This window comes from Salmo trutta, chromosome 14 (genome assembly GCF_901001165.1).
Source record: "Salmo trutta chromosome 14, fSalTru1.1, whole genome shotgun sequence".
Lineage (NCBI taxonomy): Eukaryota > Metazoa > Chordata > Actinopteri > Salmoniformes > Salmonidae > Salmo > Salmo trutta.
The window spans coordinates 79635915-79659586 of NC_042970.1; the positions used below are offsets into that span (position 1 = coordinate 79635915).

Sequence of the window (23672 nt, forward strand, 5' to 3'; positions counted from 1 at the left end):
ATTGTTAATACTACTTTGACAAAATGTTTGGTATTTTACATCAGATAAACCAAAGAACACCTCAGTGTCAGTCAGTCCCTCTGGTGAAATAGTGGAGGGCAGTTCAGTGACTCTGACCTGCAGCAGTGATGCCAACCCACCTGTGGACAAATACACCTGGTACAAGAAGAACGTAACCTCACCAAAAGCATCAGGACAGAGTTACAGCATCACTAACATCATCTCTGAGGACAGAGGAGAATACTACTGTGAGGCTGAGAATACAATAGCATCTAAGAACTCTACAGCTCTGAAGATCATTGTATCAGGTAAAGTTACATCTTCAATACTTCAATACAAAATGATGTTCAATAAGAAATTATGTTTCAAGGTAATCTTCTCATAGTTTGCCTTATTACACTTTGGTTTATAACTATACATAGGCTTCTATATACAAGTATTACATTAATGTCCTGTATATTCATGTTTAGTTCATAATAACATGTACTCATATCATCCATATTTTATTATAGAGAAACAGACCTCAGTTCTGACTGCAGCTGTAGGAATCATAGTGGTTCTTCTGGTTCTCATCCTCTGTCTCTCTGGACTCATGTGGTTCAGGTGAGATCCACAGGAGGAAGTGATGCCACAGCAGACACACAGGTGATTATATCAGTTAAACCAGGACCCCCCCCCCCCCCCCCCCCCCCCCCCCACACACACACACAGCTCATCAGGCTTTGATTATATGAATCAGCTGTGTAGTGTTCGGGCAAAAAACAAAATGTGCAGCTCTGAGATCAAAGTGTGCAGGGCCCAGCTCTGAGTTTGGAAAACCATGACTTACAACTCCATTTTCATTCATTTACTGTGTCACGACAGTCTCTTTCATACTATTTCAATTGTTACCTCTCTCTCTCTCTCTCTCTCTCTCTCTCTCTTCTCTCTCTCTCTCTCTCTCTCTCTCTCTCTCTCTCTCTCTCTCTCTGTCTCTCTCTCTCTCTCTCTCCACAGAGTGTCCGTCCTGACTGTAATAGTGACATGTACACAGGTCTGAACATGAGGACCCTGACTACGACACTCTGGCAGTAAGTCTCTTATAATTATTTTTGATTGTTTGTTAGTGTGTTTGTTTTATACAGTACTTGAATGTGTATAGAGAAAATGATAGAAAGACTAGTGTCTCAATGAACTCATGCATTTCCTCTCTCCAACTCCATCTTTCTCCATCTCTCTCTCTGTCCACAGAATGTCCATCCTGACCCTAACAGTGACCCCAACAGTGACATGTACACACCTCTGAACATGAAGACCAGGTCACCAGTGTATGACACCCTGGCAGTGTGTGTGTGTGTGTGTGTGTGTGTGTGTGTGTGTGTGTGTGTGTGTGTGTGTGTGTGTGTGTGTGTGTGTGTGTGTCCATAAACATTTTAGAAGGAGTGCTAATTCAGTATGTCTTCTTTCAGAATGTGAGGGGAATCTCCCTCTGAAGAGAAGCACCACAGAACCTGGACTGAAGAGAAGCACCACAGATCCTGGACTGAAGAGAAGCACCACAGAACCTGGACTGAAGAGAAGCACCACAGAATCTGGACTGAAGAGAAGCACCACAGAAGCTGGACTGAAGAGAAGCACCACAGAAGCTGGACTGAAGAGAAGCACCACAGAATCTGGACTGAAGAGAAGCACCACAGAAGCTGGACTGAAGAGAAGCACCACAGAACCTGGACTGAAGAGAAGCACCACACATCCTGGCCTGAAGAGAAGCACCACCGATCCTGGCCTGAAGAGAAGCACCACACATCCTGGACTGAAGAGAAACACCACCGATCCTGGACTGAAGAGAAGCACCACAGAAGCTGGACTGAAGAGAAGCACCACAGAAGCTGGACTGAAGAGAAGCACCACAGAACCTGGACTGAAGAGAAGCACCACAGAATCTGGACTGAAGAGAAGCACCACAGAAGCTGGACTGAAGAGAAGCACCACAGAAGCTGGACTGAAGAGAAGCACCACAGAAGCTGGACTGAAGAGAAGCACCACAGAAGCTGGACTGAAGAGAAGCACCACAGAAGCTGGACTGAAGAGAATCACCACAGATCCTGGACTGAAGAGAAGCACCACAGAACCTGGACTGAAGAGATGCACCACAGATCCTGGCCTGAAGAGAAGCACCACAGAACCTGGACTGAAGAGAAGCACCACAGAACCTGGACTGAAGAAAAGCACCACAGAAGCTGGACTGAAGAGCTAAGGTTCCAATCCAAAGCCTGGCATCACACCTCTATTCTCTTGCTATCATATCTAGATGGTTTTCCAGACCATGAACTTTAACTTTTGACTAAATGCTGGAATATACATTATTTATTTTTTATTATGATAATTATGTATATTGATGATAAATGGGATGGGTTATGCTTCTGCTTTTTTTTCAATGGGATTTTTCCATTTCCATATTTTTTCTTGTGTACTAATCTGTTTAATATCTATAGTTGAAGTTTATATTTCTGATCTTTTTCAATTGAATTTTGCCATTTAGGGATTTATAACATCAATAGTCCTACTTTCCTCAGCAACTAATATGGATAATATTGATAAAAGCTTTTTAATATTTTTAGCTTTTGGGTCAAGTTTCTCCTGATCTGTGTAATGATGATTTACTTTGTATTGCTGTCATATATTATTCCACATTTTATATTTGGGGCGGCAGGTAGCCTATATTGGGGTGGCAGGTAGCCTATATTGGGGTGGCAGATCGCCTAGTGGTTACAGTGTTGGACTAGTATCCAGAAGGTTGCAAGATCGAATCCCTGAGCTGACAAGGTACAAATCTGTCGTTCTGCACCTGAACAAGGCAGGTTACCCACTGTTCCTAGGCCGTCATTGAAAATAAGAATTTGTTCTTAGCTGACTTGCCTAGTTAAATAAAGGTAAAAAATATTATGCAATACGATATTGTTTTTTTATTTAAAAAAAATGTAATCAGTACATTACATACATTTAAACATTTGCAGTTTTTTACATTATATATTAATTATAATTGTATATTACGTAATGCTATATTGTTCAGTGTCATGATATCACTTGTTTTGTCATCACATTTTTCATTATTACGCAGTTTATATACGTTAAATACATTTTTACCTTTGCAGTTTTTACTGTGTGGTTTAGTGTCAATACAGTATAAGCATCATGTTGTAAACAAGATCAACATTTAAGACAATAAATACATAGATTATTTGATTAACTAATTATACACTGATTCATAACTATTTCCACTCAGCTCTTGTTTCTTGTATTTCTGCCTATTAGACACATGATGGTGGCATTGAATCATTAAACCGTGAGTGGCTAGGCCAGCGTTTCCTAAACTCAGCTCTAACAACTAGGCTACCCGCCATAGTGTAGACAGGCTGCACTACCAGACCCCACCACAGGGGCATTGTATATGCAGACTGCACTACCAAACCCCACCTCAGGGGGTATTGTATAGACAGACTGCACTACCAGACCCCACCACAGGGGGTATTGTGTGTGCAGACTGCACTACCAGACCCCACCACAGGGGGTATTGTGTATGCAGACTGCACTACCAGACCCCACCACAGGGGGTATTGTATAGACAGACTGCACTACCAGACCCCACCACAGGGGGTATGGTTTATACAGACTGCACTACCAGAACCCACCACAGGGAGCATAGCCATTATTAGAGGAGTTTGATTTCTGATTTACCCAAAACACTACAACAATAATGAAATACATGCTGTACATCTAACATTGATTTATTGTGAGGTTTAGCTACAATGTTTCCTGAGGGAAGGACCTCTTCTCCCCTAAGGATTCCAGTGGTGGACCTATCCTCCCCTCATGACTCCAGTGGTGGTCCTCTCCTCCCCTCAGGACTCCAGTGGTGGTCCTCTCCTCCCCTCATGACTCCAGTGGTGGACCTATCCTCCCCTCATGACTCCAGTGGTGGACCTATCCTCCCCTCATGACTCCAGTGGTGGACCTCTCCTCCCCTCAGGACTCCAGTGGTGGACCTATCCTCCCCTCATGACTCCAGTGGTGGACCTCACCTCCCCTCAGGACTCCAGTGGTGGACCTCTCCTCCCCTCAGGACTCCAGTGGTGGATCTCTCCTCCCCTCAGGACTCCAGTGGTGGACCTCACCTCCCCTCTTGACTCCAGTGGTGGACCTCTCCTCCCCTCATGACTCCAGTGGTGGACCTCTCCTCCCCTCAGGACTCCAGTGGTGGACCTCACCTCCCCTCATGACTCCTGTGGTGGACCTCACCTCCCCTCATGACTCCAGTGGTGGACCTCACCTCCCCTCTTGACTCCAGTGGTAGACCTCTCCTTCCCTCTGGACTCCAGTGGTGGTCCTCTCCTTCCCTCATGACTCCAGTGGTGGTCCTCTCCTCCCCTCAGGACTCCAGTGGTGGTCCTCTCCTCCCCTCATGACTCCAGTGGTGGACCTCTTCTCCCCTCAGGACTCCAGTGGGTGAGTATGTTTAATTCTGGTTATTCCACAGTATATATTCCTACAGTTATAGGTTCTATAGGCTGTCTCAAATAGCACCCTGTTCCTATATGCATTGTATTTTGACTGTGGTCACCTCCCTCCCTTCCTCTCCTACATTCTGTACTTTAGTTGTGGGGAGATATAATTAGAATGTAGAACTCTGATACTCTCTATGTTCTGTACTGTAGTTGTGGGGAGATAGAGAGTATCAGAGTTCTACATTCTAATTCTTTATTCTGTACTGTAGTTGTGGGGAGATGTAATTAGAATGTAGAACTCTGATACTCTCTATGTTCTGTACTGTAGTTGTGGGGAGATAGAGAGTATCAACGTTCTACATTCTAAATCTAGGTTATGTACTGTAGTTGTGGGGAGAGAGAGAGTATCAGAGTTCTACAAGAGACATTATGTGCCTTTGTCAACTTCAAGAATCCCAACGTGTCCACTTGCACCTTGGAGAGGCTAAAGGTGAGTGGTGGGATGAAACATAATGCTGTCATATGCATTGAACTATGTGAGATGTGCTATCAATTTTTTAGCTTGAACTTATGGAGTGTGTACTTTTGGGACCATGCTATTGGTTCAATTGTACTTTTGGGACTATGCCATTGGTCCCATTGTACTTTTGGGACTATACTATTGGTTCCATTGTACGCTTAGGATTGTGCTATTGGTTCTATTGTACTTTTGGGACTATGCTATTGGTTCCATTGCACTTTTGGATAATCTTTATTTAACCAGGCAAGTCAATTAATAACACATTTTTATTTACAATGGCGGCCTGGCAAGAGGCAAAAGGTCTCCTGTGGGGACGGGGGCTTAAAATAAGGCAATACAAACTAGTGACATGGGCTGACAACTAGAAACAGCTATATGTCTCAATAACCTGTTCATCTATTTGTCCTTTGAACTCCTCCAATGGAGGACATTCTAAGATCAAGGGGCTGAATAATGAAATTAAAGGACTTTTTTCATGTTTGGTTCTAATTTTCAGAACTGTTAGCATAAAACAAGATTGAGATCTGAGTTTGTTTGTTCTCATTTCATGCTAGAAGAGAGGATATATAAAATGGAAGGTTTTCCTTAAATGGCTTTCTAAATAAGAATGTACCAGTGTTGGAGCCTGCGTATTGCTACTGATGTCCACCTGACAGCACTGTAGAGATCACAATGGTGAGTTAGACGTCTCTGCATGATACACAGAGTCAAGAGCCTTCAGTGGAGAGCATGAGTCTTGCACATAAATAGTATCACTGTCCAGCACAGAGAGAAAAGTACAACGATTCAACTCCTTTCTGGCGGCAAATGCAAAACAAGCTGGTAATAAAACCAAATACAATGTTATTGGTTTCATTGTACTTTTGGGACACTGCTATTAGTTCCATTGTACTTTTGGGACCATGCTACTGGTTCATTTGTATGTATTTGGACTACGCCTGCGGTTTGTCTTCCTGTCCAGGGGGTGGAGCTGGATAGCACCAGGCTGGTGATCAGGTACCCAGACAGCTAGTATTACAACAATATAGAAATACATACTGTACATCTAATAATGATTTATTGTGAGGTTTAGCTACGTTTCACCAAAGATAGTACATTAGAATGACTCTCTGGTTTTACAAATAATAAGTGAACCTTTTCTTGTACTTTTGAGACGAATCTATTGGCTCCATTTTACTTTTGGGACAATGCTTTTGGTTCCATTGTACCTTGGGGACTTTGCTATTGGTTCCATTCTAAATATTTTGACTGTTGCTGCTGTTTGTCCTCCTGTCCAGGGGATGGAGCTGGAGAGCACTAGGCTGGTGATCAGGTACCCAGACCGCTGGCTGTAGAGAACCCCTCCCTCTCCTCAGAGGACCAACCCTATAGGCCTCATCACCTCCTCAGCCTCCCAGTACGCCTCCACAGGGTAAGGACATCCATCTGTCTGTCAAAACATCATTATGAGTTATTCTAAAGTGTTATCAATCAACTCATAAACTTTTGAAATGTACAAAGAGATGGAAGGAGGAAGCAGGAGCACAGGTGCAGGTGTTTGTGTTTTGATACTGTTTGTCTCTCTCTCCCAGGACCAGGAGGATGGCTCCCATCAACGGTGACGAGTGTTTCTTCTGGAGGACCACCGGCTGTTTCTATGGTGACAAATGTCGCTTCAAACACAAGCCTGACTAGAGAGGAAGAGACAGGAATCCATGGCAATGCTGACCACCATGACAACCCTGACCACCACGCAGTGACTGGATAGTAGAGAGGGAGGAGAATGATGAAGATTAAGGAAGAGGATGAGGGACCGTGTCCCAACTTTAAAAGGGAACAGGAGGTTTGGTGGGATGGTGGATGGGGGGAAAGAACACGAGACATATAGAATGAATGTGTGAAGTGTCAATCAAAGTGAAGAAGAGTGCACCTCTGATTTCCTTCCCCCTCTCCCTCAGCCTGAGCTGTGAAACATGTAAATGACATCATCATTAGAACTTGAAGGGATCTTTGCCCAGTGAACCTCCTCTATGATGACCATGTTGTAAACACTAAGGGGGCTGACATCTGTTGTTATCATGTGTTTTACTGTGTATGTAGGTATGGTCATGTGACTGGACATGTGACCTGAAAGTGTGACCCCTTGTGATGTCACTGTGAGACTCACTGCAGGCCTGTTGCCACAGGGTGTTTAGTAATTGCCCCAACAGGGGATAAATAAATGTTATTTTTTATTGAATTACAATTGAATATGGGGCATGTTCCAGGCAGACTATATTGCAGTCACCTGCCTGCTCTCACAAACATTAGTCCTTATCCTTTTTTACCTAAAGGGGTACTATAATTCAAAATCAAATAGATAAATGATCCATGGTATGACCACCTTAAAACAATTCCATATGTCAGCTAGCAGAACCTCCCCAAACGGCTTAGACATGTAGAGGTTCAGAAACCCAGTGTCAGAGGGAGCAAAGTCCAGCACCTAAACACACAAATCAAATTGTATTAGTTACATGCGCCAAACACAACAGGTGTAGACCTTACTGTAAAATGGTTAATGACAAGCCCTTAACTAACAATGCAGTTGATTTTATAAAAAATGCTACAAAAAAAGATCAGACAATAAAATAACAATAACGAATCAGCAATAACCAATTACATGAAAGATTATTCATTGTCATTTAAAAGAAACACGCATCATGCAGACACAATGGGACACAATAATCCCAGACATTTACCTTTACATTTACGTCATATAGCAGACGCTCTTATCCAGAGCAACTTACAAATTGGTGCATTCACCATATGATATCCAGTAGAACAACCACTTTACAACAGTGCATCTAAATCTTTTAAGGGGGGGGGTTAGAAGGATTACTTTATCCTATCCCAGGTATTCCTTAAAGAGGTGGGGTTTCAGGTGTCTCCGGAAGGTGGTGATTGATTCCCCTGTCCTGGCGTCGTGAGGGAGCTTGTTCCACCATTGGGGTGCCAGAGCAGCGAACAGTTTTGACTGGGCTGAGCGGGAACTGTGCTTCCGCAGAGGTAGGGAGGCGAGCAGGCCAGAGGTGGATGAACGCAGTGCCCTTCTTTGGGTGTAGGGACTGATCAGAGCCTGAAGGTACGGAGGTGCCGTTCCCCTCACAGCTCCATGGGCAAGCACCATGGTCTTGTAGCAGATACGAGCTTCAACTGGAAACGGAGGAGCGGGGTGACGTGAGAGAACTTGGGAAGGTTGAACACCAGACGGGCTGCGGCATTCTGGATGAGTTGTAGGGGTTTAATGGCACAGGCAGGGAGCCCCGCCAGCAGCGAGTTGCAGTAATCCAGACAGGAGATGACAAGTGCCTGGATTAGGACCTGCGCCGCATCCTGTGTAAGGCAGGGTCGTACTCTGCGAATGTTGTACAGCATGAACCTACAGGATCGGGTCACCGCCTTGATGTTAGCGGAGAACGACAGGGTGTTGTCCAGGGTCGCCCCAAGGCTCTTAGCACTCTGGGAGAGGGACACAATGGAGTTGTCAACCGTGATGGCGAGATCATGGAACGGGCAGTCCTTCCCCGGGAGGAAGAGCAGCTACGTCTTGCCAAGGTTCAGCTTGAGGTGGTGATCCGTCATCCACACTGATATGTCTGCCAGACATGCAGAGATGCGATTCGCCACCTGGTTATTAGAAGGGGGAAAGGAGAAGATGAATTGTGTGTCGTCTGTGTAGCAATGATAGGAGAGACCATGTGAGGATATGACAGAGCCAAGTGACTTGGTGTATAGCGAGAATAGGAGAGGGCCTAGAACTGAGCCCTGGGGGACACCAGTGGTGAGAGCACGTGGTGCGGAGACGGATTCTCGCCACGCCACCTGGTAGGAGCGACCTGACAGGTAGGATGCAATCCAAGAGTGAGCCGCGCGGGAGATGTCCAACTCGGAGTGGGTGGAGAGGAGGATCTGATGGTTCACAGTATCAAAGGCAGCAGATAGGTCTAGAAGGATGAGAGCAGAGGAGAGAGAGTTAGCTTTAGCAGTGCGGAGAGCCTCCGTGACACAGAGAAGAGCAGTCTCAGTTGAATGATCAGTCTTGAAACCTGACTGATTTGGATCAAGAAGGTCATTCTGAGAGAGATAGCAAGAGAGCTGGCCAAGGACGGCATGCTCAAGAGTTTTGGAGAGAAAAGAAAGAAGGGATACTGGTCTGTAGTTGTTGACATCGGAGGGATCGAGTGTAGGTTTTTTGAGAAGGGGTGCAACTCTCGCTCTCTTGAAGACGGAAGGGACGTAGCCAGCGGTCAAGGATGAGTTGATGAGTGAGGTGAGAAGGTCTCCGGAAATGGTCTGGAGAAGAGAGGAGGGGATAGGGTCAAGCGGGCAGGTTGTTGGGCGGCCGGCCGTCACAAGTCGCAAGATTTCATCTGGAGAGAGAGGGGAGAAAGAGGTCAAAGCATAGGGTAGCAGACAGACAGACAGACTTATAACAGACTTAGTTATATGCATGTCAGGGTTCACTTTGAGTCCATTGTTCTGAAGATCAGTGAGCTGAAGACACCTCTTTCACACAAGCACACTGGAAATTCAGAGCAGCTTGCCTTGGCCTTGGCATAATGACAGCTCACTGTTGTCTGTTGTTTCTACCTAGCTAATGTTGATAGATAAATGTTAGCTAACTAGCTAGATCACTAGCTAATGATGGGGTCTTGCTGTAATTTCAGCAGCAGTGCATCGTATTGTTCACAGTCCAATCCATTCAGAGTAGCTGTGTGACGCACAAAAATGCTTGTTTATCACTGAATAACAGCAGCTTCATGTAGCTAACAAGCTAGCTGAGCTCACTAATTCACTCAATTCAAACGCCAGTTCAACATAAGTCCCAATAACACAGTATTTTTACGTACGTGCCTGGTTCATTATATATATATATATATATATATATAATACTTAGACACATACAATTTCAACTGTTATTTTACGTTCTATTTTGTATATTTTCATCAGACTCTAGGGACATGTGAAGCCTGGAAGCTGCAGTAATGTTGAGATGTCAGTAGGGAGAGCTCTAGTCTAGAACACTGGAACCAAAGATACTCCCCTTTCATCTGTTCTGGAACCTTCAGTACCAGCTGATGAAGAGTGATGGAATGGGTCACATTTTGTCTCTTGTAAAACATGTAGGCCCACTCCTCAAATAAAGAAATGTAACTACAGTATGCTGACTTTAGACCATTTTCTATTTAGATACAGTAACATCACTTATGTGACATGCTGTTGCTGCATGTTAATGCCCTGACTAGGCTTCTTTAAAATATATCAACCACAGAACTCACACTTAGGCTACGCCTGCTTCTACTAATACTTACAGTAGACTACTTCTTGTTTCCAACCATTGACAGTAAGTTGACTAACTGTTCAAGACCTCTCCCCTTCACTTCACTCTGTAAGTACACTTGATGATATCTTGGAATATAGTTTTAGTTTTGATGTTTTTAGCCATACATCACATGACTCCCTGTATCTTTGTACTTGTTGGTTTATATTGAACTGTGTTTTGGTTGTTACAGCAGGGCCTGTATTCATAAAGTGTCTCAGACGGTCCATATCATTATGATCTAATGGACTGTGGTTTCATGTGTTTAGTTTAGCTCAGTTTATTCAATTGCATGTTTAACCTGTTGGGGATAGTGGGCAGTATTTGCACGGCCGGATAAAAACGTACCCGATTTAATCTGGTTACTACTCCTGCCCAGTAACTAGAATATGCATATAATTTTGATTTTGTTTGATTTGGATAGGCAACACCCTAAAGTTTCTAAAACTGTTTGAATGGTGTCTGTGAGTCTAACAGAACTCATTTGGCAGGCCAAAACCTGAGAAGATTCCAAACAGGAAGCGCTCTCTCTGACTTTTTCTTGGCCTTCTTGATCATCTTTAACCAAAACAGGGGATCTCTGGCATGACGTGATATTTTCTAACGCTCCCATAGGCTCTCAGAAGCCACCAGAACGATGAATGGTGGCTTTGCAGGCCCTGGCTGAAAAACAGTAGCGCATTTTGTAAGTGGTCGATCTGAGGACAATGAGACTGGAGGCGCGTGCACGAGCCGACACCATGTTTACTTTCTCTCTCTTTGAGCCAGTGGAATCCCGTGGCACGATATTCAAATACCTTAGAAATGCTATTACTTACATTTCTCAAACATATTACTATTTTACACCATTTTAAAGACAAGACTCTCGTTAATCTAACCACACTGTCCGATTTCAAAAAGGCTTTACAACAAAAGCAAAACATTAGATTATGTCAGCAGAGTACCCAGCCAGAAATAATCAGACACCCATTTTTCAAGCTAGCATATAATGTCACATAAACCCAAACCACAGCTAAATGCAGCACTAACCTTTGATGATCTTCATCAGATGACACTCCTAGGACATTATGTTTTACAATACATGCATGTTTTGTTCAATCAAGTTCATATTTATATCAAAAACCAGCTTTTTACATTAGCATGTGACGCTCAGAACTAGCATACCCACCGCAAACTTCCAGTGAATTTACAAAATTACTCACGATAAACGTTCACAAAAAACATAACAATTATTTTAAGAATTATAGATACAGAACTCCTTTATGCAATCGCTATGTCCGATTTTAAAATAGCTTTTCGGCAAAAGCACATTTTGCAATATTCTGAGTAGATAGCTCGCCATCACGGGCTAGCTATTTTGACACCCACCAAGTTTGGCCCTCACCAAACTCAGATTTACTTTAAGAAAAATTGGATTACCTTTGCAGTTCTTCGTCAGAATGCACCCCCAGGACTTCTACCTCAATAACAAATGTTGGTTTGGTTCAAAATAATCCATAGTTATGTTCAAATATCCTCTGTTTTGTTTGTGCGTTCAAGACACTATCCGAAGGGTGACGAAGGGTGACGCGCCCGACGCGTTTCGTGACAAAAAAATTCTAAATATTCCATTACCGTACTTCGAAGCATGTCAACCGCTGTTTAAAATCAATTTTTATGCGATTTTTGTCGTAAAAAAGCGATAATATTCCGACCGGGAAACCCTGTTTTCGTTCAAAGACGAAAAAATAAAAACATGGTGTCGGCTCGTGCACGCGCCTCCAGTCTCATTGTTCTCTGATCGACCACTATCCAAATGCGCTACTGTTTTTCAGCCAGGGCCTGCAAAGTCACCATTCAACGTTTTGCCGCCTTCTGAGAGCCTATGGGAGCCGTACGAAGTGTCACGTTACAGCAGAGATCCTCAGTTTTCAATAAAGAGAGTGTAGAAGGCCAAGAAATGGTCAGAGAGGGCACTTCCGGCTGTGCAAATACTGCCCCCTACCCTAGAGAGGATAACAGGCTACATTAGACTATATATGGATAACAGGCTACATTTGACTATATATGGATAACAGGCTACATTAGACTATATATAGATAACAGGCTACATTAGTCTATATATGGATAACATGCTACATTAGACTATATATAGATAACAGGCTACATTAGACTATATATAGATAACAGGCTACATTAGTCTATATATGGATAACAGGCTACATTAGACTATATATGGATAGCAGGATACATTAGACTATATATGGATAACAGACTACATTAGACTATATATGGATAACAGGCTACATTAGACTATATATGGATAACAGGCTACATTAGACTATATATGGATAACAGGCTACATTAGACTATATATGGATAACAGGCTACATTAGACTATATATGGATAACAGGCTACATTAGACTATATATGGATAACAGGCTACATTAGACTATATATGGATAACAGGCTACATTAGACTATATATGGATAACAGGCTACATTAGACTATACAGTATATGGACAGCAGCAGTCAATACAGCAGGCTATGGTGATGATGATACTGATTCCTCTGCTAACTAATGCTACTACCAGAACTGTACACAAGGGTCAACAGTGTAACACAATATGATAGTGGTATGTTGTAATACTTCAGACATCAGTGTTTGTGTGATGAAATGTGACTTTGTCAAGTAGCCAGTGTTGTACTTTTGTTACATTCCCAACTTTATTGAGGACATGATTATTAGGATGGTGCAGTAATGTTGAGATGCTAGTAGGGAGAACTCTAGTCTAGAACACTGGAACCTTCAGTACCACTTTGATACAGCTGATGAGGAGTGTAAATTGAATGTGTTTGTAGAATAGAATGAATGACATCATGGAACTGACCAAATGTAAATGGAACTTTGACCTGTTCCATGTAGAACTCAGAGGGACAAGGCAACACATTATAAGATATTATTTAACATTCCAAATAGTAGGCTATAGTAAACATGATTCTGTATTTAGTCAATATAATACATTGTAAATGGGCCACATTTAAAAATGTAAACCCACTCCTCAAATGAAGAAATACTAGATATGCAGTCTGTTGTACATTTTCTATTGAAATACAGTAACAACCCTTTCTGACGTGCTGGTCTGGTCCTCATGCATGTTAATGACTTAAAGAGGAAGGAAAGGACAGTTCTGTATCAGCTACTTGTGTTCTGACTACTATAAATGTGTATCAACCATATAATTCACACTTACTGTCAGTTTCCATGCACAACCAGTAAGTTGACTAACTGTTCAAGACTTCTCCCCTTCACTTCACTATGTAAGTACTCTTATGTACTCACTTGATGATATCTGGAAACATAGTTTGGGGTTATTTGTTTTTAGTCATAAGTCATATTCTTGAGGGTAATGTATCATTTGACTTCTTGTTATGTTTTGAGCTGTGTTTTGGTGATTACATCAGGGCCAGTATTCATAAAGTGTCTCATTGCCACAGTGTTGATCTAGGATCAGGGCCCCCAGTCCATATAATTATTATATAAAAGGTGTGTGTGTGTGTGTGTGTGTGTGTGTGTGTGTGTGTGTGTGTGTGTGTGTGTGTGTGTGTGTGTGTGTGTGTGTGTGTGTGTGTGTGTGTGTGTGTGTGTGTGTGTGTGGAAGTCATTGCTGTTTAGACTCACAGTTTGGGGATAGGAGTTATCATTGAATCTGGTGGTCAGTCTTTAGGCTGCTGTACAGCTTGATGGACCGTAGAGGATTGAACATTTATCCTCCTATATTTGGGGTTCTGAGAATAAAACAGCTTCACAACAATCAATGTATAAATATGTGTTTACAGTAATACACATCTGTTCAATAAGTGATTGTTGTTGTTGATGATGATGACTATTGTAAACATTAGGAAATTGTTTTTGCATCATGTCATCTTAAATAGACAGACGTAGACAGACATGCAACACATCACACACATTACATACATAGTGCAATAGACTTCCAGACAGACAGTATTCACATAGACAACCATATAGCACAATACAACACAACACAATATGAGCCTGGTTCATTTTCAGTAATGAGGCCCTGTACCCCATTTACAGTTTATACTTCAATGTATCAGGTGGAGTTATTCACCAGCTATAGAGTGAGTTGTTGTTTATGTTTCTAAGACTGCAGGGTGGGAGATGCAACAATGGCCTTGAGAACAGCAGGAAGTGTGTTGGTGGTCTTTCTCTGGTCTGTGACAGGTATGGTCTCATAACTGTTTTCAATTTACAAACATGTCTAAATGGTTAAGAGTCATTATGTTGTTCTGTTAGGCGTCTCCACTTCACTTTAATAGTTGTCTTTCACACATCATTGAGTGATGCTTATCTGTGGTTTCCATTCACACTCAACTCAGGAACTATGTCAACAAAATGTGGACCAACAATACTCTTATTGAGAGCCATTTTTGCTTAATTTTAATTTAATAAATGTTGTGTTATGTGACTGTGTTTCAGTGGTACTGGGTCAGAATGGCTGGAGTGTGACTTACACCACTCAGAGTATCTGTGCCTTGAAGGGGTCAGCAGTGGAGCTGTCCTGCTCTTACACATATCCCAGTGGTCATAAAGTCACATCAACCCTCTGGTTCACTAAAATGGAGACTGAAGATCTGGGTCAGGACCCAGAATATGCAGGTCATGTGGAGTATCGTGGGGATAAGGAGAAAGACTGTACACTGAGAATCACAGACCTGAGAGAGAGAGACTCATCTACATACAGGTTCAGATTACTAACAGATCAGGAAGGAGGGACATATACTGGCAAACTTGGAGTGACTTTGTCTGTCACAGGTAAAGTAAAAACCAGCTATTATTTTCAATTACAATTAGTTCTGGACAATTGTTGTGGTGTGTATGTATGATAGTCTGTATAACATAGGATGTCTTCCATCTTTGTATTAGAGTGAGAAGTCAGTGATAAAGGGATTTACAGTGATATTGTTTTTTCTCCAGGTCTTCAGGTGAAGGTGACTGGTGGACATCAGTATAAGATACTGACCTGTATCACCACCTGTACTCTGACTGACAACCCCACCTACATCTGGTACAAGAACGGACACAAAGTAAAGGAGGACTCTTCCAGCCTGTATTCAGACTACTTTAGTGATGCAGACAGCTACTCCTGTGCTGTTAAAGGCCATGAGAATCTCCTGCAATGTGTGAGTCTGGACTTTTACATACAACATTTGTTTCAGGTTGTCAGACGATCATTATTTAATTTGCTGTGAATGCGACGTCCACTTCTGCTTTAGTTCCGTATCCTTTGCCACGCAGTGTTGAATGGGCTTCAAGATATATAATCAAATTCATGAAAATGCAGTCAATGGATGAATTTACTTCTACCAGATACCTTTCATTACGTTTTTGCACCAAAGTTTAAAACTTCTTATGGATGGTGGCAGTATTGAGTAGCTTGGATGACTGATGTGCCCAGAGTAAACTGCCTGCTACTCACTCCCAGAAACTAAGATATGCATATTATTATTAGATTTGGATAGAAACCATTCTGAAGTTTCTAAAACTGTTTGAATGATGTCTGTGAGTATAACAGAACTCATATGGCAGACAAAAACCTGAGAAAAAATCCAAACAGGAAGTGGTCTGTAGGATTAATTCCCTATTCAAACTACAGTGTCTGTGGGGTCATTTTGCACTTCCTAAGGCTTCCACTAGATGTCAACAGTCTTTAGAACCTTGTTTGAGGCTTCTACTGTAAAGTGATGATGAATAAGAGCTACTGGAGTCAGAACACTGCCAGCAGGACATGAGCCTCAGGCATGCGTGCTCACGTGAGAAGTACCTCAGTTCCATAGCATTTATTGAAGACAAAGGATTTCTCCGATTGAAACTTTATTGCGGATTTACGATAAAACCATCCTAAAGATTGATTCTATACATCGTTTGACATGTTTCTATGAACTGTAATGGAAATGTTTGAGTTTTCGTCTGACATGCACGTCCTGAATTTGGATTTGTGAACTGAAGGCGCGAACAAAAAGGAGGTATTTGGACATAAAGGATGGACTTTATCGAACAAAACAAACATTTATTGTGGACCTGGGATTCCTGGGAGTGCATTCTGATGAAGATCATCAAAGGTAAGTGAATATTTATAATGCTATTTCTGACTATTGTTGACTCCAACATGGCGGATATATTGTATGGCATGTTTTTGTGTCTTTGCGCCGTACTCAGATTATTGCTTTTTCAGTAAAGCTTTTTTGAAATCTGACACAGCGGTTGTATTAAGGAGAGGTTTATCTAAAGTTCCATGTATAACACTTGTATTTTCATGAACATTTATGATGAGTTTTTCTGTAAATTGATGTGGCTCTCTACAAAATCACCGGATGTTTTTGGAAGCAAAAGATTACTGAACATAACGCGCCAATGTAAACTGAGATTTTTGGATATAAATATGAACTTTATCGAACAAAACATACATGTATTGTGTAACATGAAGTCCTATGAGTGTCATCTGATGAAGATCAAAGGTTAGTGATTCATTTTCCCTCTATTTCTGCTTTTTGTGACTCCTCTCTTTGGCTGGAAAGTGGCTGTGTATTTGTGCGTGTAGGCGCTGACCTAACATAATCATATGTTTTGCTTTCGCCGTAAAGCCTTTTTGAAATCAGACACTGTGGCTGGATAAACAAGAAGTAAAGCTTTAAAATGGTGTATAATACTTGTATGTTTGAGGAATTTTAATTATGAGATTTTTGTTGTTTTGAATTTGCCGCCCTGCACTTTCACTGGCTGTCGTCACATCCGCTAACGGGATCAAGCCATAACAGGTTAAAAACTACAAAGCTGAGGGGATAGTCACTTCCTGGTTACTTTCACAGCATATGATTTAAACATGGTTGATTTTTGTTTTTCATTTATATTTGGAGATGGGGTGCCCCGATTGGCCTCATTCGTTAGTCAGTATGTGTTACACCTGTGCTGGCATGTGGGTTTTTATTTTGTTTGCCTCTTCTTGGGCAAATGTTGTGTGCGCTCGTGGTGGGCGCTCGTGGTGGGCACTCGTGGTGTGCGCTCGTGGTGGGCGCTCGTGGTGGGCGCTCGTGGTGGGCACTCGTGGTGTGCGCTCGTTGTGGGCGCTCGTGGTGGGCGCTCGTGTTGGGCGCTCGTGTCTTTTTGGTTCCAGTTGTTGATACTAGTCAATTTTCAATGGACACCCCCATGAGTGTCTTTCAGAACCCCTCCTAAAAACCCACTGGTCTCATTTTTATCTTTGTCAGTGACTCTTTTATTAATTCCCCCTTTTGTTTGGGTGACATTTTAGGTTATCTTGCTGGGGAACGTAACAACATAAGTGTATACAGTAGATATTGTAATTAAAGATGTATATAAAGGTGTTATATTGTCTTCTTGTATTTCAGGTCAGAAGTGTTGGAGTGTGACTTACACCCATCAGAGTATCTGTGTCTTGAAGGGGTCAACAGTGGACATATCCTGTTCTTACACATATCCCAGTTATCATGAGATAAAAACAGCTTTCTGGTTTACTAAATGGTCTGGTATGGATGCTGAAGATCTGAGCTCAGTGCCAGGGTATGAGGGTCATATAGAGTACCTTGGGGATAAGAAGAGTGACTGTACCCTGAGAATCACAGACCTGAGACTGAATGACTCTGCTGGGTAGAGGTTCAGATTCATAACATCTGGAGGAAAGTTTTCTGGCTCACCTGTCTCCCTGACTGTCACAGGTAATCTGTCACACATCTCATATCTATGACACATATCTAGATAGCTGGAATGTGAGTGTGGTTTTGTATGGATGCTAATGCATATGATGTGTGTGCTTCAGTGTATGCTGTGATTTTAGCTGTGCTTTTGTATGTTTGCTAATGAGAATGTTGTATTTTAATCTGTTTTTATTGATTCTATGGAACCCAGGACTTCCTGGAAAAAAGTGGAAATTATTACAGAGTTGCCTATCCTGACTAAATATATCAAATTAATTACCGTAATATCCTTGTTAAAGGGCAGTCATAAAGACACTGCAGTGTTATGTAACAGGGAAGAACAAATATAATATTTCACATAAGAGAACATATATAGGAGGAGAATAATGATTTGTTTCCTTTTACTCCAGACGTTGTGTTGAAAATGGATCCTACATCTGTGTCAGAGAGGGAGAATGTCACACTGACATGTAGAACCAAATGTACACTGGACCCCATCACAGCCTACAGTTGGTATAAGAATGGACAGTCTATACCAAACAGCAACACCTACTCTCCTGTCTATATCCTATTCTCAGTCAGCAGTGAGGATACAGGTAGATACTCCTGTGTTGTAGAAGACCATGAGGATCTCCCCTCTGCTGAAGAGACTCTCACTGTCACATGTAAGTACATGGGGGGTTTTAATGTCCAGTTTGATATACAGACAATGTTGATACTTGAATTTAGAATAGATTGTTTTCCACATAAATATATCTATCAATCAATATTTTAGTGTTTAACATCCATTTCCCTGAATTTGTGTTACTACAATGTCATCATTATTTTTAGTGATTCTGTTTCAGATTTTCTTTTATTAATAATTTATTATAATTTATAAACTATTTCAAACTCACCTGTAAAATGTAAACACAAATGTTACTATAAATAAATACAATGTATTTTACATCAGATGGCCCAAAGAACACCTCAGTGTCAGTCAGTCCCTCTGGTTAAATAGTGGAGGGCAGTTCAGTGACTCTGACCTGCAGCAGTGATGCCAACCCACCTGTGGACAAATACACCTGGTACAAGAAGAATGTAGCCTCACCAAAAGCATCAGGACAGAGTTACAGCATCCCTAACATCATCTCTGAGGACAGAGGAGAATATTACTGTGAGGCCCAGAATGGAAGAGGATCTATGAACTCTACAGCTCTGATGATCATTGTAGCAGGTAAAGTTCCATCTTCAATACTTCAATACAAAATGAAGTTCAATAACTAATCATGTTTCAAGGTAATCTTCTCATAGTTTGCCTTATAACAATTTGGTTTATAACTATATATGTGCTTCAAAATACAAGTATTGCATTAATGTCCAGTATTGCTGTATATTCATTTTCAGTTCATAATAACATGTACTCATATCATCTATATTATCTTTTAGAGAAACAAACCTCAGTTATAACTGCAGCTGTAGGAATCATACTGGTTGTTCTGGGTGTCATACTGGCTTCAAGTCTCTCTGGACTCATGTGGTTCAGGTGAGTGAAAATGCATATTTTAAATATTATTTAACTTTATTATCTTCATTACTTTATTAATATATTCATTCATTCATTTACAAAACAGGAAGAAGGCCTCCAAATCCACCTCTGACACAAGACACACAGCAGACAATGTACAGGTGAGTCTGTTCAAATGTAAGATCATTTTTATTGCTTTGTGGGAAATCTACACTCTTCATGCTGTCAGTCCCCAGGTCTATTTATATTGTCTGTTCTCTCTCCATCAGGGAGACTCTAGTCCAGTGTATGACGTCACAGACATGGCCATGACCCCTACTGCAGCACAGACAGCAGCCACCGTCGACCAGGATGACGTTCACTATGCCAGCGTCCACTTCTCTCGCTTCAAAAACCAGGAAGTGCCTCTGTACTCCACCGTCCAGCTGCATCAACCCCAGAAACAGGATGAGGATGTCCACTACGATGCTGTGAAATTCAACTTCCCCAGTGCTGCCAACCAGTGAGCATATTCTGCCATTACAACATAGAGCCAATTCTAGAGCATTGTGGATACACCACATTAAAGTAGAAGTTGGCTTTTTACAACCACATTTCTGTTTTTTATGTAAATGTTATAGAAGGGTCCAGACACCTTTTATTGCGACTTGTTTTAGAGAAACTTACCACATCCAGCAATTCACTTCCTCATCCTCGTTATGTAGTACGGAGGCTCTGAAAAAACATGAACAAACACTCCAAAAACACCCAAATACTGTCTTTTAGAAACAGAAAGCTCTCAGTATAGTGATGCAGGTCTTTAGATGTAACAGTTGTACACATGAAATTGGGTCATTCCGAACTTTATCCACAACGTTATATTCCATTTTGTGTGACTCGTGCTGTTTCCCCGTCCAACTGTTCTATTCTCTGTGTGTCATGCTGCTAGAACGGACGAGAGGCATCGTTCAAGTCTCAACAACATGGAACATAACGTTGAGGATTAAGTTCAGAATGACACAATTTCACTTGTACAACATATAAAGACATGCATCACTATAGACTACTTAGAGCTTTTTAGTTTCTAAAAGGATGTTTTGGGGTGTTTTTGGAGCCCACTGAACAACGAGGATGAGGAAGTGAATATCTGGTTGGGGATAGTTTCTCAAAAAAGAGTGAATTCGCCCCCAAAAAATCTGGACCCTCCTATAACATTCAGTTACATATGTTTTTAGATTTGGTTGTAAATAGGCTATATTCTTGATTACAGCTCATTCATATGCTGCTGCTTATTGGACGAGAAGACCATGATGTCATTAATAAGTGAAAGAGTTGACCCCTAGTGGCCACTAGTGATGTCATTTCCTTACAAACCCAACAATATAATGAGAGAGTGGTGGTTTTGAGGAACTGTTCTGTGTTCCAAATGGAACCCTATTCCCTATTTAGTGCACTACTTTTCACCAGAGCCATATATAGGCCTTGGTCAAAGTAAGGCACTATAAAGAGTATATGAAGGTTTTTGGGGGGATGCAGATTCTGTTTAATTTCTGTTTCTCTCTCTTCAGACCCACGGTGGCACAAGCAGCTGAGGAGGACTCCTCTGTTCTCTACAGTACAGTCAACTAACCCAGAACCAAGAAGACCTGAACACAACAAACCCTGAACCAAGAAGAGCTGAACACAACAAACCCAGAAGACCTGAACACAACAAACCCAGAAACAAGAGGACCTGAACACAACAAACCCAGAACCAAGAGGACCTGAACACAACAAACCCAGAACCCACAGGACCTGAACACAACAAACCCAGAACCCAGAAGAGCGGAACACAACAAACCCAGAACCCAGAAGACCTGAACACAACAAACCCAGAAGCAAGAAGACCTGAACACAACAAACCCAGAACCAAGAATACCCGAACACAACAAACCCAGAAGCAAGAAGACCTGAACACAACAAACCCAGAACCAAGAAGACCTGAACACAACAAACCCAGAACCAAGAAGACCTGAACACAACAAACCCTGAACCAAGAATACCTGAACACAACAAACTCAGAAGCAAGAAGACCTGAACACAACAAACCCAGAACCAAGAATACCTGAACACAACAAACTCAGAACCAAGAAGACCTGAACATAACAAACCCAGAAGCAAGAAGACCTGAACACAACAAACCCAGAAGCAAGAAGACCTGAACACAACAAACCCAGAACCAAGAAGACCTGAACACAACAAACCCAGAACCAAGAAGACCTGAACACAACAAACCCAGAACCAAGAAGACCTGAACACAACAAACCCAGAACCAAGAAGACCTGAACACAACAAGTTTGACAAAAACCTTGTATATCTGGAACCTTATATTCAAACTAAGTGACATAAGGCCTGAGGGGGTGTGGAATATTGGCCATTATAAACCAGGTGGTTTGAGCCCTGAATGCTTATTTGCTGAAAGGCGAGGTATATCAGACCGTATACCATGGGTATGACAGAAAATGATTATGTACTCCTCTAGTTACGTTGGTCACCAGTTAATAGTAGCAGTAACGTTTTTGTGAGTCATACCCGTGGTATTTTGACTGATATACAGTACACACTTCTGAAATGCTGTTTCAGCCAGTCAGCTTCCAGGAACCAAACTGCCCAGTTCATAATAGGATGTAATTATATTTGCCATCTGGCAGGTACTTTTAACCAAAGTCATTCACTCAGTCATTACAGTTATGTGTGAATACGTTTTTCATATGGGAAGTCCCAGCAGGAATCAGACCCGTGAGCCACGCTCTACCAACTGAGCCACACAGGACTACTGTATTCACACTTAGAGTAGGAGATCTGATCTAGGGTCAGTTTTGGATTTCAGACAATGATGAATAAGAAAGGGACCTTAACATTTGAATTGTTTTATTTGAGTTGTTTTTAAGTAAAAAAATGTAATTGTAAATATTTCTGATTACAATAACTTTTGTCAAAATCTTTGAATTTATGAAGTAGCCAAGCTCAAGGTCCAGTTATATTTTATAAGGCTATTTATTTTTTAATGTTATGTTTCTGAAACAATCATCAGACTTGTGAGACTGTATATGAAGTCTGACAACAATAGATATTGTGTTTCTATTGTCTTGTATTACTTCATATTCTTCTATTAGATGATACAATAGTAGAAGGTTGCTGGATTTTTTTAGATATAGTTTTAATAGTTTTTATGACAAAGTTATGGCATGATTTTGCTTCAATGTCCAGGAAAGAGTTCTGCTTAATGCAAAATTTCTTATCACTTTTATTAATAACAAAAATGTGTTGTAAACTAATGTGTGAAGTGTGAAATGTATAAACAAATACACTTTTAAGAATAAACTTCATTTACATTGTTTTTTCCTTGTTATAACAGTATTTCTGTGGAGAAAAAATGAAAGGTTTTCAAAATCACACCTCTTGTACTGTACTATACAGTAAGTACAAATAATACTGTACATCTATATTGGTTTGGAGAGCAGTAGTGGTTAATGCCATCATCATCATGTCAGTACAACATATACAAAGACACTTTCAGAAGGAGCAATGTCCAGCACCTAGACACAACCAGTTACATTAAATATTATTTATTGTCATTTTTGAAACACTCAGATGCAATATGACATGGAGGGTAGTTCCATTAGCGAGGACATTCCACTCCGGAACACAGAAAGATGGAACATTCCAGAATGTTTGATGACAGAATTACCCTCCACACTCCAAACATCCATGTTATCTCATATTGTGTCTATGTGTTTCAAAAATGACAATGAACAATATTTTATGTAATTGGCGTGGCTCTTCACCCCCTAACTGTTGTCTGACTCTCCAAGGTAGGTGTCTCACTTTGGGGACAGAGAGGGGCTAGGGGTGGATGGGAAAGTGGAGATCCCTTAGAGAGGCACCTTTAACCCCCCTGACAGCCTCACTGAGTCTGTTTTTGGGATAGAGCTATGGGCGGGGGCAGTGGGGGTCAATATGGGCGTCCCTTCTGTTAGGCCTCACCCACAGGAAGTGTCACTAAATTACTTTGTTGAACAGATGCATGGACTGTATGATGTTGTAATCCTGGATGGGAGGCAGGAAGGGACAAAAAGCACAACAG

General features: G+C 41.6%; 1 protein-coding gene and 2 long non-coding RNA genes across 3 annotated transcripts in view; all 3 read left to right on the top strand.

Moving 5' to 3' along the window:
• Positions 1-1048: 1048 nt before the first annotated feature.
• LOC115147534 (uncharacterized) lies at positions 1049-1542 on the top strand. Its single transcript, XR_003866385.1, has 3 exons — positions 1049-1070; positions 1231-1323; positions 1449-1542. It is a non-coding gene; the product is annotated as an uncharacterized LOC115147534 (long non-coding RNA).
• Positions 1543-6270: 4728 nt separating this feature from the next.
• Positions 6271-6757, top strand: LOC115147533 (uncharacterized). The gene is made up of 2 exons (XR_003866384.1): positions 6271-6415; positions 6576-6757. It is a non-coding gene; the product is annotated as an uncharacterized LOC115147533 (long non-coding RNA).
• A 3639-nt stretch (positions 6758-10396) lies between these two features.
• The window catches only part of LOC115147532 (B-cell receptor CD22), a 37221-nt gene continuing 23945 nt past the window's right edge, over positions 10397-23672 (top strand). The window contains exon 1 of the mRNA XM_029689766.1: positions 10397-10411. The gene's annotated coding sequence lies outside the window, so the exon portion shown is untranslated. The remainder of the gene's footprint in view (positions 10412-23672) is intronic.